Source organism: Callithrix jacchus, chromosome 13 (genome assembly GCF_049354715.1).
Source record: "Callithrix jacchus isolate 240 chromosome 13, calJac240_pri, whole genome shotgun sequence".
NCBI lineage: Eukaryota > Metazoa > Chordata > Mammalia > Primates > Cebidae > Callithrix > Callithrix jacchus.
The window spans coordinates 95,012,760-95,033,334 of record NC_133514.1 but is presented as its reverse complement, the minus strand read 5'-3'; the positions used below and the strand labels follow the sequence as shown (position 1 = coordinate 95,033,334).

The window sequence follows — 20,575 nt, the reverse complement described above, 5'->3', positions numbered from 1 at the left end:
CCAGCTCAAGTGTTAGAATAATGTACAATAGATATGATGAAGCAACTAGAATATGCATACATTTCTAGGGGGTGGGAGGATAAAAAAAAAACAGATAAAATGGAATGGCCACTTTGCAAAACAGTTTGGCATCCACTTAAACATAAACTGACCACATGATACAGCAACTGCACTCCTAGGTATTTATCCAAAAGAAATAAAAAGATAGATCAATAAGTATATATTGATAAGTCACACTTATTATTGTACATAAATGTTTATAGCAGCATTATTTTTAATCACTAAAAACTGGAAACTACCGGCATGTATTAGTTTTCTGTTGCTGTACAACAAGTTAAAACAAATAAAGTGGCTTCAAAAATGCAAATTTATTCTCTAAAGTCTGTTCATGGCTTAGTTGCTTTAGTTCTCAGTGTTAGCTGGGCTGCAGTCTCATTTGGAGGCTTGACTGGGGAAGAATTTGATCCCAGGCTTACTTAGACTATTGACAGAATTCATTGTCTTTCTTCTGTCTGACTGAGGATACTAGTTTTTCTCTGCCTATTAGCTGAAGACTGCCTTTAGCTTCTAGAGACGACCCTTAGCTCTTTACCATATGGACTTCCTCAACTTTATCAGCCCAGCAATGAGTGCGTAAAATGAGTCTGCTGCTAAAACAATGTAATATAATCATGAGGGTAACATTACCTTTGCTATATTATATTGGTTAGAAACAAATCACAGATCCCATCTACACTTATGGGGGGAAGAAAAATCAAAGGCATAAACACCAGGAGGCAGAAATCACAGGGGTCACCTTAGAGTCTGTTCATCACACCATGAGGGTATCAACTAGGAAATGGATAAGCACACTATGGTATATGCATACATGAAGCAATGAAGTATAAAATGTAATGTAAGTAGTGTATAATGAAACACTACTCAGCAATGAAAAAGAATTAACTACTAACATACATAAAACATGAATGGTTCTTAAGTGAATTATGCTAAATGAAAATAGCCAAAATCAAAAGGTTGCATACTGAAGTACCCCATGTATATGATCTTAGAGAAAAGGCAATACTACAAGGACTGACAAACATTTGTGGTTTCCAAGGGCTCAGGATGTGGAAAACAACTGAATTGACTACAAAGAGGCATGAGGGAACTTTTCTGAGTAATAGAAATGTTCTATATCTTCATTGTAACAGGTAGTTATACAACTGTATGCATCATTCAAGATTCAAAAAGCCTAAAAAGGTGAATTTTACTATACAGTATGTAAATTATATCTCAGTAAACCTGACTTTGAAAAATGATGAATAGAGTGACAAAGAAGCTAGCAGTAGACAGGAAAGGCCCCTTTGATACTGTTTAGAGAAATTTCAGTAAAGCCTATAAGTTGTATATTAATACTATTCTACTAATGCATTTACTAATTGCTTATTTTATGTAAGTTTTGAATGCTGTTTTCATCATTAAAAGCACATAATATGTGGGCAGAGTGTGAGGTTGCTTAAAATAGAGGGGCAGGACTGATCCTCTGAGTAGCCACAATATTAAAGGCGAAGTCTTCAAGTAGACTACAAAAACAAAACAAGACAAAACAAAAGAACATCATTATTTATTCAGAAAAACTTCTTCTAACAGGCTGCAATAAAGGCAGGCACAAAAAGACCTGATGGCATTTAAATCACCTGATGGCATTCTATCCCTGTTTATGGGTCTATAAACTTAATCCTGCTTAGCGTATTTCAGAGGGCAGCCTATGACAGAGGGACAGGGAAAGCTTATCAAGAGCTTTATATTTCTAGCAGTGGATTCAGACCATCCCTCTGACCAAATATTTGTCAATAAACTCCTGAATTTCTAGGCAATGTCAAGACTTATAACCAAGATACATTGTAGAGAGATATGAAAGAAACTCATGATAGAGAGAAATTTGACTTAGTTAAAAAAAAAAGATGAGAACCACTGAAGAATTTTAAACATGAGGATGGCAGAATAACATTTGTATCTTATGAATGTTCACACTTTAAGCAGTATGAGAGATGAACTTCAGGGCAACACTAGAAGCCAGGAGAGCAGTTAGGATACTATTACACAACACCAAAAAATAAAAGATGAACAAAGGCAGTCAAAACAAGCAGAGAGAGGGAGAGACTCACTGCAGTATTATTTGGAAGATAAAGTCAATAGGGGATAGCAAAAAACAGATGATGAAAGCTGTGTTTCTGGCTTGGGTAACTTCATAGATACCCAATAAAAGACAAGTCGAGATTGGAGCTATAAGGAATTCGTTTTTCAGACTCTGAGTTTGATACAGGTGGAGATTTCTTGCAGGCAGGTAGCTATGGTCTGGACTTCAGATAAAAATACTGGGTTAGAGAGAAAGAGATCATCATGGCAGAACCAGAGGAAGGACTAGATTGCAGCTCTGACTCAGATGGAAAGAGCAGTGTGCAGACAAAGCTCACACCATAAATTTTAGCTCCAGAACGACTGCAGGAATAAATCAGGAGTACCAAGAAGACCCACAGGCCCTCTAAAGGAAGAGGACTGCTCCTGAAAGACCCGAGAGACACCCCCCTGTACCAGCCCTGAGCCTGGTAGACTTGCTGGGTGGCTAGTTACAGAAGATAGATTAACAATTCTACCAGATACACAAAGAAGAATTGGTACCAATCCTATTGACACTATTTCATAAGATAGAGAAAGAGGGAACCCTCTTTAATTTATTCTATGAAGCCAGCATCACCCTAATACCAAAACCAGGAAAGAACATAACCAGAAAAGAAAACTACAGACTGATATCCCTGGTGAACATGGATTGCAAAATCTTTAACAAAATACTAGCTAGCCAAATCCAACAACTTATCAGAAAGATAATTCACCATGGTCAAGTGGGTTTCATACCAGGGGTGCGGGGAATGGTTTAACATACAGAAGTCAATAAATGTGATACACCACATAAAAAGAATTAAAAACAAAATCACATGATTATCTCAATAGACACAGAAAATGCATTTGACAAAATCCAGCATCCCTTTATGATTAAAACGCTTAACAAAATCAGCATATAAGGGACATACCTCAATGTATAACATTCTCCTATAACATGTGGCTTGCCAATGTAATAAAAACCATCTATGACAAACCCATAGCCAACATAATATTGAATGTGGAAAAGATGAAAGCATTCGCTCTAAGAACTGGAACAAGACAAGGATACCCACTCTCACCATGCCTCTTCAACATAGTACTGGAAGCCCTAGCCAGTGCAATCAGACAAGAGATAGAAAGAAAGGGCATACAAATCAGTAAAGAGAAAGTCAGACTGTCACTCTTTGCTGACAATATGATTGTTTACCTCAAAAACACTAAAGACTCCTCCAGAAAGCTCCTAGAACTGATAAAAAAATTCAGCAAAGTTTCTGGATACAAGATTAATGTACACAAATTAGTAGCTCCCCTACGCACCAACAGCGACCAAGCAGAGAATCAAGAATCCAACCCCTTTTATAACAGCTGCATGCGCACGTGCGCACACACACACACACACACTTAGGAATATACCTAACCAAGCAGGTGAAAGACCTCTGCAAGGAAAACTACAAAACTCCGCTGAAAGAAATCACAGATGACACAAACAAATAGAAACACATTCCATGTTAATGGATGGGTAGAATGAATATTGTGAAAATGACCATACTACCAAAAGCAATCTACAAATTCAATGCAATCCCCATCAAAATAACACCATAATTCTGCACAGAATTAGAAAAAACAATTATAAAATTCATATGAAACCAAAAAAAGAGCCCACATAGCCAGAGCAAGACTAAGCAAAAAGAGCAAACCTGGAGGCATCACACTACCTGATTTCAAACTACACTACAAGGCCATAGTTACCAAAACAGCATGGTACTGGCATAAAAATAGGCACATAGACCGATGGAATAGAATGGAGAACCCACAAATAAACCCAAATACTTACAGCCAATTGATGTTTGACAAAGCAAACAAAAACTTAAAGTGGGAAAAGGACACCCTTTTCAACAAATGGTGCTGGGATAATTGGCAAGCCACATGTAGGAGAATGAAACTGGATCTTTAGCTCTCACATTATACAAAAATCAACTTAAGATGGATTGAAGGCTTAAATCTAAGGCTTAAAACTATAAAAATTCTGAAAGATAACATTGGAAAACTCCTTCTAGACATTGGTGTAGGCAAGATTTTTATGACCCAGAAACCAAAAGCAAATGCAATAAAAACAAAGATAAATAGCTGGGACTTAATTAAACTAAAGAGGTTTTGAATGACAAAAGCAACATGCAGCAGAGTAAACATACAACCCAAAGAGTGGAAGAAAATCTTCACAATCTATACATCTGTCAAAGGACTAATACACAGAATCTACAATGAACTTGAACAAATCAGCAAGAAAAAAATCAAACAATCTCATCAAAAAGTGGGCTAAGGACAAGAACAGAAAATTCTCAAAAGAAGATATACAAATGGCCAACAAACATGAAAAAATGCTCAACAACACTAATGATCAGGGAAATGCAAATCAAAATTACATCATACCACCTTATTCCTACATGAATGGCCATAATCAAAAAGCAGTAGATGCTGGGAACACTTCTACACTGCTGGTTGGAATCTGAACTAGTAAAGCCACTATGGAAAACAGTGTGGTAATTCCTTAAAGAGCTAAAAGTAGAACTAACATTTGATCCAGCAATCCCACTACTGGGTATCCTCCCAGAGGAAATGAAGTCATTATAAGAAAAAGATACGGGCCGGGCGTGGTGGCTCACGCCTGTAATCCCAGCACTTTGGGAGGCCGAGGCGGGTAGGTCACAAGGTCAAGAAATCGAGGCATCCTGGTCAACATGGTTAAACCCCATCTCTACTAAAAATACAAAAAATTAGCTGGGCATGGTGCCGCATGCCTGTAATCCCAGCTACTTAGGAGGCTGAGGCAAGAGAATTGCCTGTTCCCAGGAAGCAGAGGTTGCAGTGAGCCGAGATCACGCCATTGCACTCCAGCCTGGGTAACAAGAGCGAAACTCCGTCTCAAAAAAAAAAAAAGAAAGAAAAAGATACTTGCACATACATGTTTATTGCAGCACAACTTGCAATTGCAAAATTGTGGAACCAACCCATATGCCCATCAATCAATGAGTAGATAAAGAAACTGTGAGTTCTATATATATATATATATATATACACACATCATATATATACATATATATGAGATGAAATACTACTCAGATGAACAAATACTTTCATCTCCTATATATATGAGATATATGAGACATATATATCATGAGATATATATATATATATATGAGATATATATATAGTAGTATTTCATCTCATATATATGTTGAAAGCATTCCCTCTAATAAAGGAATGAATTAAGGGCATTCGCAGGGACCTGGATGAAACTGGAGACTATTATTCTAAGTGAGGTAACTCAGAAATGGAAAACTGAACATTGTATCTTCTCACTGATAAGTGGGAGCTAAGCTATGAGGACACAAAAGAATAAGAATGATACAATGTACTCAGGGTCTTGGGGATAAGGGCAAGAGACAAAAGACTACAAATAGGGTGCAGTATATGCTACTCAAATGATGAGAACACCAAAATCTCACAAATTACCACTAGAGAACATACATAACTGAACACCACCTCTACCCCAATAACTCATGGAAAAATAAATAAATAAAATTTAAAACATGCTGGGCATCTCTCAGGACAACTGGCATAAGTACCGCAAGACCAGAGCTAGAGAAAGCCTTACCACAAGCAGTGAAAGTATGAGCTGGGGTAGGCCTCTGTTGCATCAACACAGTCCCTGTGCAGGAAAGAAACAAGTAATACCGTGCCCTGAGGCCAAACATGGGGGATTTCTCCTGGGCTCAGAGTGTTGTACTTGCCAATGACCATCGATGTTGTCTACGACGCATCCAATAGTGAGCTGGTCTGTACCAAGACCCTGGTGAAGAACTGCATCATGCTCATCGACAGCACACTGTACCACAGCGGTACTAATTCCACTAGGCATTGCCTCTGGGCCACAAGAAGGGGGCCAAGCTCACTGCTGAGGAAAAAGAGATTTTAAACAAAAAGCAACCTAAAAAAATTTACAAGAAATATGATGGAAAAAAAAAAGAATACCAAAATCAGCAGTCTCCTGGAGGAAGAGTTCCAGCAAGGAAGGCTTCTTCCATGCCTCACATCAAGGCTGGGACAGTGTGGCAGAGCAGATAGCTACGTGCTAGAGGGCAAGGAGTTGGAGTTCTATCTTAGGAAAATCAAGGCCCGGAAAAGCAAACAAATCTTCATCCTTTCTGTCTTTGCCCATGTAATAAAAGCATTTAGACTGGGCACAGTGGTTCATGCCAGTAACTCCAGCACTTTGGGAGGCCGAGGCAGGTGGATCACAAGATCAGGAGTTTGAGACCAGCCTGGCCAATATAGTGAAACCCCATCTCTACTAAAAATACAAAAATTAGTTGAGTGTGGTGGCACATGCCTGTAGTCCCAGCTACTGTGGAGGCTGAGGCAGAAGACTCACTTGAACCCAGGAGGCAGAGGTTGCAGTGAGCCAAGATTGTGCCACTATACTCCAGCCTGGGCAACAGAGTAAGACTCTGTCTCTTAAAAAAAAAAAAAAAAAAGAGTGTTTATTGTTTTGTAAAAAAAAAATTCTGGGTTATAGAATAAATTTCATGCCAACATATAAGGGCAAGTGAAAACTGTGGGTGAGTTCGCCTATAAGAAGGAATACAGTCCATACCGAGTTGGTTGGGTAGTGAATATGGAAGAAAGAAACAGAAACAGTTGTGAACAAAAGGGACAATGCCTTACTAGGAGCATTTTTCACCATTTCTGTAAATGTTGGCAGAGTTTTTCTTTTTGATTTTTTTTTCCTTCAAGAAAATACCAGAGCACTAAGAAATACTGGAGAACATATGATAGGATGCTACTCAGACCTAAGTGGAGATACAAATTACTCCAACTGGGAGAAGGTAAACAAACACACCAATAAAAAAAAGACAGAGAGAGACAAAGTCCTAAGTCAAAATAGAGTCAACAGTATAGGGCAGAGAGGATGATGCTAACTGGGAAGAGTCATGTTCTTGCCTGGTGGCTATAAGGATGACTGCTGAAACAATACTCAAGTGTTGCTCGAGCAATGAAAACCTAGAAGTAATCTACATTGATTACAGTTTCCCATTGGTTCTATTTCTCTTGCAAACTTGCGGTGCATGCTTGCATGTGAGGTGCTGCCCATTTACCGGTGAGAAAAATGAGGCTCCTCCGAGATTTTCCAGTTAGACTCAGCACACTGTGTTGGAAAAGGCTTGACTAACTATCTAGTTCATCTCTTGGTCTCCTAGGAAGGAAGCAACAACGGCTGCTCCAAAGGCAAGTGCAGAACCAGTCAAAGTCTGGGAAACCAGCTGCCAAGTGCTGCCTGGTGGATAAAGCACTGAACTGATGACCTGGGGAAGTCCCAAATAGTCACCATACATCTGCCACTGACTGGGTGAACTTGAACAAGCTGCTGACATTTACTGGCCTTAGATTCCATATCTATACACAAGAGAGTTACCTAGTTTTGATAATTACTGGGGTTCTTTCTGGATCCAAAGTTTCATTACTTGAATTATTTCTTACTTGGTTACATGCTTTAGGTCTTTTAAAATTTTATTATTCTACTTTAAGTAAGTTCTGGGGTACATGTGCAAATTGTGCAGGTTTGTTACATAGGTATACACGTGCCATGGTGGTTTGCTCCATTCATCACCCCATCATCTACATTAGGTATTTCTCCTAATGCTATCTCTCTCCTATCCTCCCACCCGCTGCTAACCCTCCCTTAGTCCCCCACCCCCTGACAGACCCCAATGTGTGAAGTTCCCCTCCCTGTATCCATGTGTTCTTGCTGAGAATGATGGTTTCCAGCTTCATCCATGTACCTGCAAAGGACATGAACTCATCCTTTTTTATGACTGCATAGTATTCCATGGTGTATATGTGCCACATTTTCTTAATCCAGTCTATCATTGGTGGGTATTTGTGTTGGTTCCAAGTCTTTCCTATGGTGAATAGTGCCACAATAAACATATGTGTGCATGTGTCTTTATAATAGAATGATTTGGGTACATACCCAGTAATGGGATTGCTGGGTCAAATGGGTTTTTAACATCTCCACTTTAAGGTGGGTGTGGTGGCTCAGGCCTGTAATCCCAGCACTTTGGGAGGCCGAGGCAGGTGGATCACGAGGTCAAGAGATCGAGACCATCCTGGTCAACATGGCGAAACTCCATCTCTACTAAAAATATAAAAAATTAGCTGGGCATGGTGGTGTGTGCCTGTAATCCCAGCTACTCAGGAGGCTGAGGCAGGACAATTGCTTGAACCCAGGAGGCGGAGGTTGCACTGAGCCAAGATCGCGCCATTGCACTCCAGCCTGGGTAACAAGAGCGAAACTCTGTCTCAAAAAAAAAAAAAACAAACAGAAAAAATTGAAGTTCCCACCAAATACTTTTACATATTATTCCAAAATAGCTTTAGGGTGTAGGCAGGAGACATTTATGATAACTAAGCTAACAAAGCTGGGCAGAACAAAAACGTAAGGAGTAGCAACCCATATATATTCTACAATGAGAACAATCAACAGAGCTTTGTATTATCTGAGTGACACACAGGGAAAGCTGGTTTTCAGCTTAACCCATTTGGAGTATTCCAATTTATAAATTAGGCAGGTTCTATTATGTCCATTTAACCATAATGTTGCAGGTATGAAGCACTCTGGTAAATATTATTAATATTATTATTATTAATTTAATTACACTATGAATTAATAGTTCTCTGTGAATTAAGCATCAGACTAAATATAATAGAAACACTATGAGAATGTAGACGAAGATTAGGATTCTGATAAAAGCCTTCAAGATGGAATAAATAATATTAATTCAGCAATAAATATTTTTGAGTGTTTATTATACATACATCTTTGTGCTAGAAGTTATAGAATTTCAATTTTCTAATTTGAACTTGAAAGGAAATTTTACTATATTTGGGTTTTTGTTAATTGGGACCATTCTCGTGCCTACTAGGGAAGTTAAATGTTAATCCCTTATCGGGAAGTATCATAACCATCTCTTTAGATTACTCTTTGATAATATATTAGGCATATGAGGTTTCTGCTTCAAAAGGAGTTATTTTTATAATTTTTCTATAAACAGAACCAAACAAAAGCAGGTACTTCAAATGTTTCCTTGGACACCTTTGCCTTAAGCAAACAGTTTTGTCCCTGCATCCCTGTCTGCCTCATTCTTTGGGGCTGCACTGACATTTGCTTTTCACAAAGCAAGAAAGCCTTTACTGTCTTGTTTCACTGCTCCCTATCAAAGGCATGCTGGGTGGTGCCCATGAAAGTCACAACTGCAGCTGAGGAACATACTGATGCCACCAACCAGGCTGTGGGCACCATCAGGGAAGGCTACTTAGCAGCTGCCTAAACTTTCTAAAATGGCCTAAAATTGCTCCTCTGCTTGGTCTTGCTGGTGACATCCAGGCAGAAGGTAGTGTCCTGCTTTCCCCATGGGACAAGCTGCCTGAGGACTTTGGTCCCTGGGAAGCCTACTGTCCCAAGCTGGCCCAGCTCAGCCCAGCCTAGCTGCTGACTGAGGTGCCCACAGCTTCACCAGCCTCCACCACACAAAGGCTATGTCTCCTTCCCACAGGGAGACAGTTTATTGCTTTAAGTAGTTGAGGGTAGGCAGGACGGTCTCTGAAGAGCAGTACACAATTCTAAATGGCTCTTTTTAATATCTCTGAGTTTTAATCCCTAGCACATACCTGAACAAATACCAGCATAACTGCTATCATTAGTAGGAAGAACTAAAGTCTTTTCTTCAAAGAGACACTGTGTACTCCGTAAGAAAACTCTGAACAAATAAAGTCTCATGGTCTTTAGATTCCTGTGTCTTGGCATTTAATAGATTATAGGCCTACTTTAGGGAAACTAAATGTTAACAACCCTTTCTTAGAGATCACTCTAATAAATGTTGTAGAAGGGGCATCAGACTTGTATCCAAAAGCCTGAGGCCTGATTCTCATCCCTTCCTCTTGCCAAGTGTGTAAATCAGAAAGTTTCATTTCACCCCTCTGTATCTTGGTTGACTCAACTGTAAAATGTGGATGGAGTAGTTGTAAAAGTTACATAAGATAATGCCAGAAACACAATAAGATTTGATAGATATTCCAAGAACAAAAATCCTATCGTGGGCCAAGTGCGGTGGCTCACACCTGTAATCCCAGCACTTTGGCAGACTGAGGCAGGAGGAACACTTGAGGCCAAAAATTAGAGAATAGCCTGACCAATATGGTGAATCCCATCTCTACTAAAAATACAAAAATTAGCCAGGCATGGTGGCAGGCACCTGTAATTCCAGCTACTTGGAAAGCTGAGGCAGGAGAATCCCTTGAATCCAGGAGGCAGAGGTTTCAGTGAGCTGAGATTGCACCACTGCACTCCAGCCTAGACTCTGTCTTGAAAAAATAAAAAGGAAAGGAAAGAAAATCCCATCATAAATGTGAAACATTTCCTGACCAGCCTGGCTGCCAGGGAGCTGCCTCGTGATCTCATGCCAGTCTTCATGTGCTTCTCTTCCTACACTGCATGGGGATCAGTTTGATTCTTCATTGTTATTGTTTATTTCCCATAGCACCAATGCAATCCTTGCACCCAGCAGGCATTCAATAAATACTAATTGATTGATTAAACTTGAATTTTAACACCATCTCAGCACCTTTGAGAATCAGAGAACCCCTTATGCAAACACTAAAGCCATTTAGCCAACAAATACAAGTTTTTGGAGAGCTTTGTTTCTGTTAAAAAAAAAAAAAAAAAAAAGCATTGGCCCTGGAAAGAAAAATACTTAGGTTCAAAACAGTTTTGGTTTTGTCACATACTGAGTGAACTTGGGCAAGTTACTCAGATGGAGGCAATACAACCCATCCTACATGACTGTTGTAAGAATCAAATAAGATACAAAGTGTCTAGTACATTGTTAGTGTTAAGAATGGCGAGGTTCTATTAAAAGATAGCATGAATAAATACAATGCATACAGTTTCTTCTAATCATTCATTGGTAGATCATTTTTAATTAAACTAAGACATGTTATTGATATACTCAGATTCATGTTGCCCCCATCCCCACCAATTTAAACAAGGCTGTGCTATGTAATTTGGCCAGCAGCTTTAGAGTTCGGGTTATAGAATACCCCAAAAGTGCTGGTACACATAAGCAACAGATCCTTAAAAGTACTTAAACTCTCAAATATTAGATTGAAAGCAGGTAGTTAGACTTCACAGGATAAGGATAACTGGTTACATGAGCTGACAAGAACACTAACAGGCTGTCAGCAAATACTTCCCTTCCAGAGATGGTTTTAGGAACCTACATAATAATGTGGGAACCAAATCAATGTTGGCAAAGCATTTTTTTGGGGGGTGCAGGGTCTCACTGTGTCACCCAGGCTGGAGTGCAGTAGTTGATCTCGGCTCACTGGAACATCTACCTCCCAGGTTCAAGCAATCCTCCTGCCTCAGCCTCCCAAGTAGCCGAGAGTACAAGCACACATCATCATACCCAGCTAATTTTTGTATTTTTAGTAGAGATAGGGTTTCACCATGTTGGCCAGGCAGGCCTTGAACTACTGATCTCAAGTGATCCACCCACCTTGGCCTCCCAAAGTGCTGCAATTACAGGCGTGAGTCACCACTCCAAGCAAGCAAAGCATTTTTAACACTGGCAAATTGCAAAGAACAGAATATTCGAGATGGGAAAAAAAATGGAACATTTACTGGACACTTGCTCTCTACTGATCATTGTACTAGATACATAAAACTGTTTTCCCATTTGATTTCTTACATTACAGAAGAACTTAGAGCCAGAGAGTTAAGACTTAACTGGTATCACAGTGAGAGTTAATATTAAGGCCAGGATTAGAACCCAGACTAGTAAAGACATCTTAAACTCTCATTCTTTCCAATAATCTCTGACTCATCAGGCAGGAAAAGCCCTGCAATTCCTGCTCTACCAGTGTAGAAAGAAGTTCACCACCACCACCACTTCTCAGCATGGTTCAAGAATCCTCAAGGAGTCACAACCACTACTTGTACCCGCCTCCGCCTCCATGCTCTACTAAAAGATGCCACACAGCACATGATGCAGCTTAAATGTAGAAGGGCAATGAAAAAGCCATATAAAAAACAACATATCTAATCGATTGCCTTCATTTTATACTGAAACTGAAGCTAAATAATTTGTCCAAAGGCAGAAAACCAAGACAACAGGAGAAATATGACCCTAATCCAGGGATCATATTCCGGTGTCTACTAGACAAGAGATCAAATATTCTTTTTTGTTACCTTTTATCTTCTGGACACTGTAAATCTGTGGCTCCTGAACCTAAGCAAGCATCAGAATCATCTGAAGGGTTTGTTAAAGGATAGATACATGGGTCCCTCCCCTCAGTTTCTGATCTGATAGGTCCAGGTTGGGGGCTGAGATTTCCTTTCTGGCATTTCCAACAATCTGATGCTGCTGGTCCAGAGACCACATTTTGAAAATCACTTTTATAGAACTGATGCTTGTTTTCATGTTTTAACTTTTAACTTTAGAGCCAAAGTTTCTTCTTTCAACCTGTTAAGACAACTCTAAGTTCTAATCAAGCTTCACTGGGATTGCAAATGTAGAAAGAAATATCCCTGGGCAAGTGCAGTAGTATCATTCTTGCAGGAAAACTTTAGGACGTAATCTGTACAAATCATGACAGGACCTTGGACAATGTGGTCTTTAACTTTATCTATTCCAGATTTTTTCAGAGATGCTACCTGCAATCTGTTAGATCAGTGTTCACAATCTTTTCCATGAAAGGACATACCTAGCAAAGGATAATTTTTATATCACACAGGAATAAAATTAGAGGCTCCTAATGGCCAGAAGTAGCCTGTCAAGTTCTCTGGACATTCCAGGCCCTATAGAAATCTTGCCATCCCCATGGCTAGGGGGATAAATCCTTTTTCCAATATGAACTGATCCGTGGCACTTCAGTATGCTAAACATAAAATGCCCCCAATATTAGTCTTTTTCTCTTTATTAAAGATAGCAATGGGATCCCAATTATTGAAAGTAATTAAAATAGAAACAGCTTAAGCAAGCAGAAAAAAATCACCTGAAAATGTGAACATTGTGGCTAAATAGTAATTAAGGAGACTAGAACCCAAATTATTTTCCAGTTCTTAGATTCTATGCCTGCATCTTATTTTCTTTTTTGTTGTATGAGAATAATTTTATTTGACTCAGTCTTTGTATCATTAAAATCCCCTTTAGCTGATTCACTGAGTCTAAGAAAACATTTATGTTAGATGTATCATTACTGGGTATATCACTAAGAATAATTCTGCCAACAAAATAAATATGGCCCATGCCTTCGTATCACCTAAAAGTAGAACTTTAAGCTTACAGATGGAGCTCTTTTAAATTCATTTGGACTTAGTTTCTATATGTCACTCATAGTACCCATAAAAAAAGAAAAAATATGCTAACCTCATCACTTCCTGTTCTGCATATGACACTGATCACTTCATGACTCCTTCATGATACCTGTCCTTTTCTACTCCATACCATGCCTCAAGTCATCATTAATAGTGATGCAAATGCCAAGCAGAAAATATTGGGAGTAGCTGTGGGTTGTAGTATTGGCTGGAGTTATCAGGAGATGTTTTATGGTGAACATGGATATAAGTTTGTTCCTGAAGGATGCAAGGAATTCAGTAACACAGAAGGACAGTTCAAAGTAAACATGAACAAAACTGCAGAGATGGGTACAGTGAACAGACATGTGAAGATGGAGTTAGGTGGGCTACGTGTAGGTGATTAAGCCCACACATGTCACCAAAGCAGCAGCACAAGCACAGAGGAGTAAAAATTCATGTGGACTTTCGTCCACAATCAGAGGAATATTTATTGTCTCGGCCAGAGGACTTGGGAGTCTTGGAGTGAAAGTCTGAAAGAGGATCACAGGAATATAGTCCTCAGGTAGCTTTTGTGTCAGGCCAGGTCTCACTAATGCAGGCCTCCATGACAACTGTTTCAGCTCTGACTGAGTGGTTAAGTTAAATATTAAAAGCTTAGACAGTGCCTTTATGCAAAGTGTGGAATGTAACAAAAGCCCACCAAGAGATTCACTTAGGCGTTTCCAGCATGACAAAATAATGAAGGAATTCTTAGCAGGACCCATTTTAGGATAAAACGAGTTTTACTGGGGGTCTGAAGAAACTCCCCAGGCCTCTGCAAGTAAGTTTATTGGGGGTCGGAAGAAACTCAACAAACCTCCGTGATTTAGCAGGAGACAAAATAAGGGTAATCATCCCGGTACCTGGACTCAAATAGATTAAGTAAACTTACTGAGGCTCCAGGAGAAGGTCTTCAGGACTCAGACCTTAGTTATAGATTAAGAGAAGTTAGTATAGGCTATTGGTGAAATTCTTAAGAAGTTCTAATGAACTCAAAACTGAGGCCAGAGCTTGCTTTCCCTTTTCCCCAACAAAATTGGTTTTCTGCACAAGCGATGCTAATGATGTGTTCGGTGTAACTTGCAGATTGGCAATAAGATACCTACTACAAACTGTGATTGGATGCAAAATCTCTTAGCTTCTTTCAGGAGTGCTGGCCCTGCCTAGATGTTGTGAAGCTTCCCAGAATGCATAGTCATTCACTGTAGATCTCTTCTTGAAATGCATATTTTATTTAATGTAAGTATATTTTGGAACAGATTTGTAATTTGTACAATATAATGCTTTAATTATTTTTTCTATTCTCATTTAGTTTGTATTTTCATTGTATAGAGCAGACAGAAAGATGTTGAGTCAAGCAACTGTTGAAGAGAAATACAAAGAAAATATGAAAGGCAAAAAAAAAAAAAGAGAAGTTAATCACTTATGTCTTTAGATGAATGCACACTTATATTCATCACCTTAGAAGGTCTGTAAGCTCTGGAAGACTTTGTAATTTTTGAGTTGATCAGGTGATATTTTCCATGCCTTCTCCCTGTAACATGGAGAAATTTAAAAAAAAAAATCTCTTCCTCACCAGTTCATTGGTATCTCATTATTGGACCACAAGAAATAGCAGCCCAACCCTCAGTTTGGTCTGGGAACACTTTTTCCATCTTCCAAGTGTATGTGAGACACAGATAACACTAGATCAAGTAATAAAGCACTTAAACAACTATGTTTTGTATAACCAGATGCAGTTACCTTTAATTGTATATACCTGAATATACTCCACTTATCTATACCCATGGGTGGCTATCTTAGTGGCATTCACAGTCCAGGTTGTCCACATAAACCTATACCCCTTAACAAAGGACGTAAGATTAGAAGTTACTCTCTCCAGACAAACAAAACCTGAATATCTTGATGTCAGGTATCTCTTATTACAACATAAAGTTATATTTATATTAAATATCCCCAATGATAGCCTTAGCCTAATTGTTCTCAACTAGGAGGAATGATACCACACAGGGTATATTTGTGGATGTATGGAGGTATTTTGTTTGTCATAACTGGGTTGGGGGTTGCTACCAGAATATCATATGTATAGAAGCCAAGGATGCTTCTAAACATCTTATGATGCACAGGACAATCCTACACACACACACACAAAATTCTCTGGCCCAAAATGCCAGTGGTGCCAAGGTTGAGAAACCCTGCTTAATTCTTACCAGTTTACATGATGATTAAAACACACACATACGCTTAAAAAATACAACCCCATTCTCTTTCCCTAAGCTAAGTACTCTCCAATAAGTTGTCTCAAATGGTTTTGCCAGCTGAGTACTTTTAAGTTCTGGACTAAATATAGCTTTAGAAACAAGAGTAAATTATTTTGCATAAAAGTCTAGAGATCAGTATGTCCAGGGTTGCTTAACTCAGAAAATCAGTGGCATTGGGTTTTCAGATACTTTTCTAGTTGTTTCGTGTATGTGTCTCTCTGATCACTATGGTAAGCTGAAAAACTTTCCTGCAAAAGTTATTCATGTCCTAATCTCTAGAACCTGCAACTATTACCTTATATGACAAAAAGGTTCTTTGCAGATATTATTGGATTAAGGAGTTTGGGATGGTGCAATTATCCTGGATTATTATAATGGGTAGACCCTCGATGGAATCTCACATTTCCCTATATGGAGAGGGCAAAGGCATATTTAATAACTCACAGAGGAGGAGATGAGAAGACAGAGCAGGAGAGATTTGAAGATGCTGGCCTTAAATATTGGAGTGATAGGGTCATAAGCCCAGGAATGCTGACAGCCACCAGAGATGGAAGAGAAAAAGACTCTTCCCCAGAGCATCCATAGGAAACAAAGTCTTGTTGACACCTTGATTTTGGCCCAGTGATACTAATTTTGGATTTCTGATCTCTGTTATTGAGAGAGAATAAGTTTCTGTTGTTTTAGGGCTCCAAGTTTGTGGTAACTTGTTAACAGCAGTCACAAAACGGCTGCCACAAATTCAGGTATCACTTTCCCATACAGCTGGTTCTGGAAGAAGAGAGAGAACTTCTTCACATGCATCAATAACCTTCTTGCTTAGATAAATAAAACAAAAGAGGAAAATCTTTCCCAGCAGCCTCTAGTAAGTTTTTCCATAGGTTAAGTCTCAATGGCCAGAATAATGTCACTTGCCTACAGCTAAAACAGTCACAAGGAAAGGAAAATTAACAAAATCATGATTAGCTTAAATCAATCATGGTGCTTCCTCTAGGGCCCAAGGGAGGCCAGTCTTCCCTGAGTGCATTGTTCTATGGTTAAAACCAGACTTTGTAGACATGGAAGAATGGTCTGAGAGCTGTTAGATAGGCACCCGACAGTGCTGGTTTTCTTCACCCTATCCATGTGGCCATGTCTGCTGTGATGGTGCTAGGACTGCTCACCGTAGTCAGCAGTTCCCAAAGAGACTCTCCATCACTGCCACTGAATGGGGCTCTGCAAGATGTCACTGCACTGCTCTTAGCTCCTTCATCCCAGTCCCTGGAAATTCCTTTTCCCTTCATGCAATGGATGAGGCTCCTTGTATTACACTTCATAGTCAAGAAATAAAATTGCCCTCATTATGGGGAAGCTGTGATTTGAGATGAGGGTGATTTGTCACTGGAAAAGAGGTGAGTGGGAAATAAGATCAATATGTTCCTTAGATTTGCTTTTACTTATATCTGTTTTCTACAGACCTGGATTTTCACTGAAATTATTTTGGTAGCTGCAGTAGTCCAATGTACACCAGACTGATTTGGATTATTTCCAAAGTTTCTTGTGCCAGCAGAGTTAAAGATTGCATCTCTCTCCCTCCTTTAAGCCTCTTCATGATTCTCCTTCAAGTTCTCTCGCATGGCAGTAATACAGCATTAATAAAAGCCTAAGATAGAATGCTCCTATTTCTCTGCTTTGATCCTGGATGGGGGGCAGCTAGGTCTAGGTTAGCAGCTGGCCCAGTGTAGCTCTCCTCCCCCGACACTGTCTTCCTCCTGCTGCACTGCAAGGGCATTAGGCCTGGAGGGCAGGAGCAAAAGACAGTATCCAAAGGTAAACCTGCTTATCAAATTGCGTAAGTAAACTGCATTTATAATGTTACCATGACTTGGCCACCGTGAAGTGGTAACAGGAGAAAACACAGGTGATGGATTACAGGTAAGAGAAAATGGCCCCGTCAACATCTGTACCATACCCATTTATTAATGTCCATCACAATAGTATAGGACCTTGATATGTATTTAGATAGTCCTATAAATAGACCTTCCATGCTTAGAAATCGCTTTCCAGCATTACCATGATAATTAATGCCTCTTGACAGCTTTATCATTTTCTTATTCAATGAACATATTCCCAGCCGCTCCTATGTCCAAGGTACATGGCAGGCACTGACTAGCATATAGACAGTCTCAAAGCACAGCCTGGAGAACACTCTAGGAATTCGTAAACCACTGCAGTCCTTCTGCAGTTTTTTGACTCCCGTTAGATGCATAATTCCATATAGACTGTCTGCATATCCCCAAGGAGATTCTGTCAGGGATAATTTCAGTAATTTGTTTTTAAAAAAAAACAATAGGAATACTAAATTTTTAAAAATGTTTTTCCAGGCTTCACCCTCCTCACCCCTGCTGTGATTCTGATAAACACTCTGGGTGAGCTGGGCAGAATCTGCAGTCCAAAGGAGTCCATCAAAGCTATGGTTCAATGAAGTCATTTTCTCAGGTTGCCATGCTCGTTGGCCTCCACAGGATGGAGACTCCAGCAGGGCACTCGCTCCATGTGGTTATGAAGAACACCCTGTGCTCCTGAAGACCTGTGCACAACCTCCCCCTGCCCCATCGTGCTCATTGCCAAACATGGGGCTTTCTAATCACTGTGTGTTCAGACAGCAATCCAGGTGAAGTCCAAACCTAGCCAAGCAAACGCAGAACTGCTCAGCAGAAGCAGCTTTAACAGATGCTGTTGATAAGGTCTTGGGGAACCTTCTATTGCTCCCATCCTGGGAAAGCATGTGTTATAGCAGAAAGAGAACAAGTTCTGGTGACAGACCTGAGGTCACATCCTGGATCTGTCACTTACTGGCTGGGTTTTCTCAGATAAGTTAACGTCTGAGCTTCACTTTTATCTTTTCACTTCTTTAGAAAATGTAAATTATCATAATCATATCTATAGTTCAACCTACTGTTCAAAGGCCATTGGCAGTTTTGTCACTGTTAATCTCAAGTAGAAAGTCTGAAAGGTTGTTGAAGACAGATTATGGACAGGAGTCTTCTTTGTTGGAGCGACTTCCCCAGTGGTTAACATTGTGTTTTTCCCCCTTCTCTAGATGCAATCTAGAACCCAGGAACCTAGTAGCACGTTGGTCATTCCCTTTGCATTTAGCTACTTGGATACCAAAGGGAATACAAATTTTAGCCAATAATTTCCTTCCTCCTTCCCATATCATCAAGGCTGGTTTAGCACGTAACAGAATGTGTAATCTTATATTTGCCTAACCCCACGGAGTCTACAAGACCCTTTTAAATATAACCCTGGTTCTTAAATATTTGCAGCCTTCAGAAGCACCTGGAGGTCTTATTAGAGCACTGGTTGCTGGCCTCACCCCAGAGTTTCTGATTCAGCAGGTCTGGAATGGGGCCTGATAACTTGCATTTTTAACTCATTCCCAGGAGACGCTGATGTGCTAGGCTGGAATGCATCAGCCCAGGACTGTATTAAGGAAGCAGGCAAGTACCTATCAGCAATTGCAGGTGCCATGAATAACACTGCTCCCCATATATTTCTTCCTCATTTGTGTTCTTTGCCTGAAGTTACTTTTTTGAGATTTAAACAGCAAGAGTCATACTAAAGTAAAACTATGTTATCTGTGACAAATAGCTCCAGTAGACAAAATGGTCATTGTCATTTTATCTCAGAGTTTTTTTCATTTAGATTTGCTTTGAAATCAGCAAATGTTTTCTTATAGAGCCAGAGAGTAATATTTTTAGGTCTATGGGATGTGCAGTCTCTGTTGCAACTACTCTACTCTGCCTTTGTAGAACAAGATAACCACAGACACGGGCAAAGGAATGGGTTTGCTGACCTAGAGCCTGTTCAAGTTAGACCTCAGGGTCCAGAGACCTGAGGGATTCTGATGAGAAAACTGACGCACAAAGTGTTGTCAATTATGGTCACTATGTGCCAGAGGCCAGATTCACCCTGGAGTCCTCCAAAGGCTTCAGTTCTTTCACCATCCTATATCTGTCACATAGGCTAGGGACAGAGGCATACATTGTAACACTTAATACAATGTTCTAGCTTCATTTTAGATTTCCATTTTTCACTCCATTATTCAACCTGAAGAGAATTATAATATTTCTAATATAATAGAAACTGCTACTTATTGAGTGTGCCATAGAATTTCAGTTTTCTTTCATGTTAATATTTGCCCACTGAATATTTAATAGAAATGAAAAATTAGTTTTCTCCATTCTTGATTACAGAAAGTTCAGAATAGTGCTGTGAAAAGTGTAGAAAGGCATTTGTGTTGGCAAAATGCTCTTTCCCTGCCAAAATATTCAGAAGAATATTAACCCCAAACCGAAAATGAATTTTGACACCATCATGTCTGGATTCTTAGAATGGAAGAATATACATTTAAACCATAAGGCATTCTAAATGGGGTTTGGGGAGGTGAGTCTCTCAGGTAGAAATTTGAAGACCTGGAGGAGTTTGAGGAAAAGACATATTCTTTCTTGTTTGCTTTCTCATTCTTTCATATCTTACAGGGACCCTCATTTTAGAAAAGGCTAAATCTGTTATGTACCTTTCTTTACATGTTTAGAGTGAACTAGCTAGTTCTCAACACAACTGAAATTAATACTGACCTCAATCCCCCCAACTATATTCTTCCTCTAGACTAAAGAAATTATGTTGACATAAATTAAATTTATATACATACATGCACATGACAGGTTGATATTTT

At 39.5% G+C, this 20,575-nt stretch overlaps 1 pseudogene; it reads left to right on the top strand.

The window, feature by feature from the left end:
- Nucleotides 1-5,732: 5,732 nt before the first annotated feature.
- Nucleotides 5,733-19,253, top strand: LOC144578844 (small ribosomal subunit protein eS8 pseudogene; annotated as a pseudogene).
- The last annotated feature ends 1,322 nt before the right edge of the window (nt 19,254-20,575 follow it).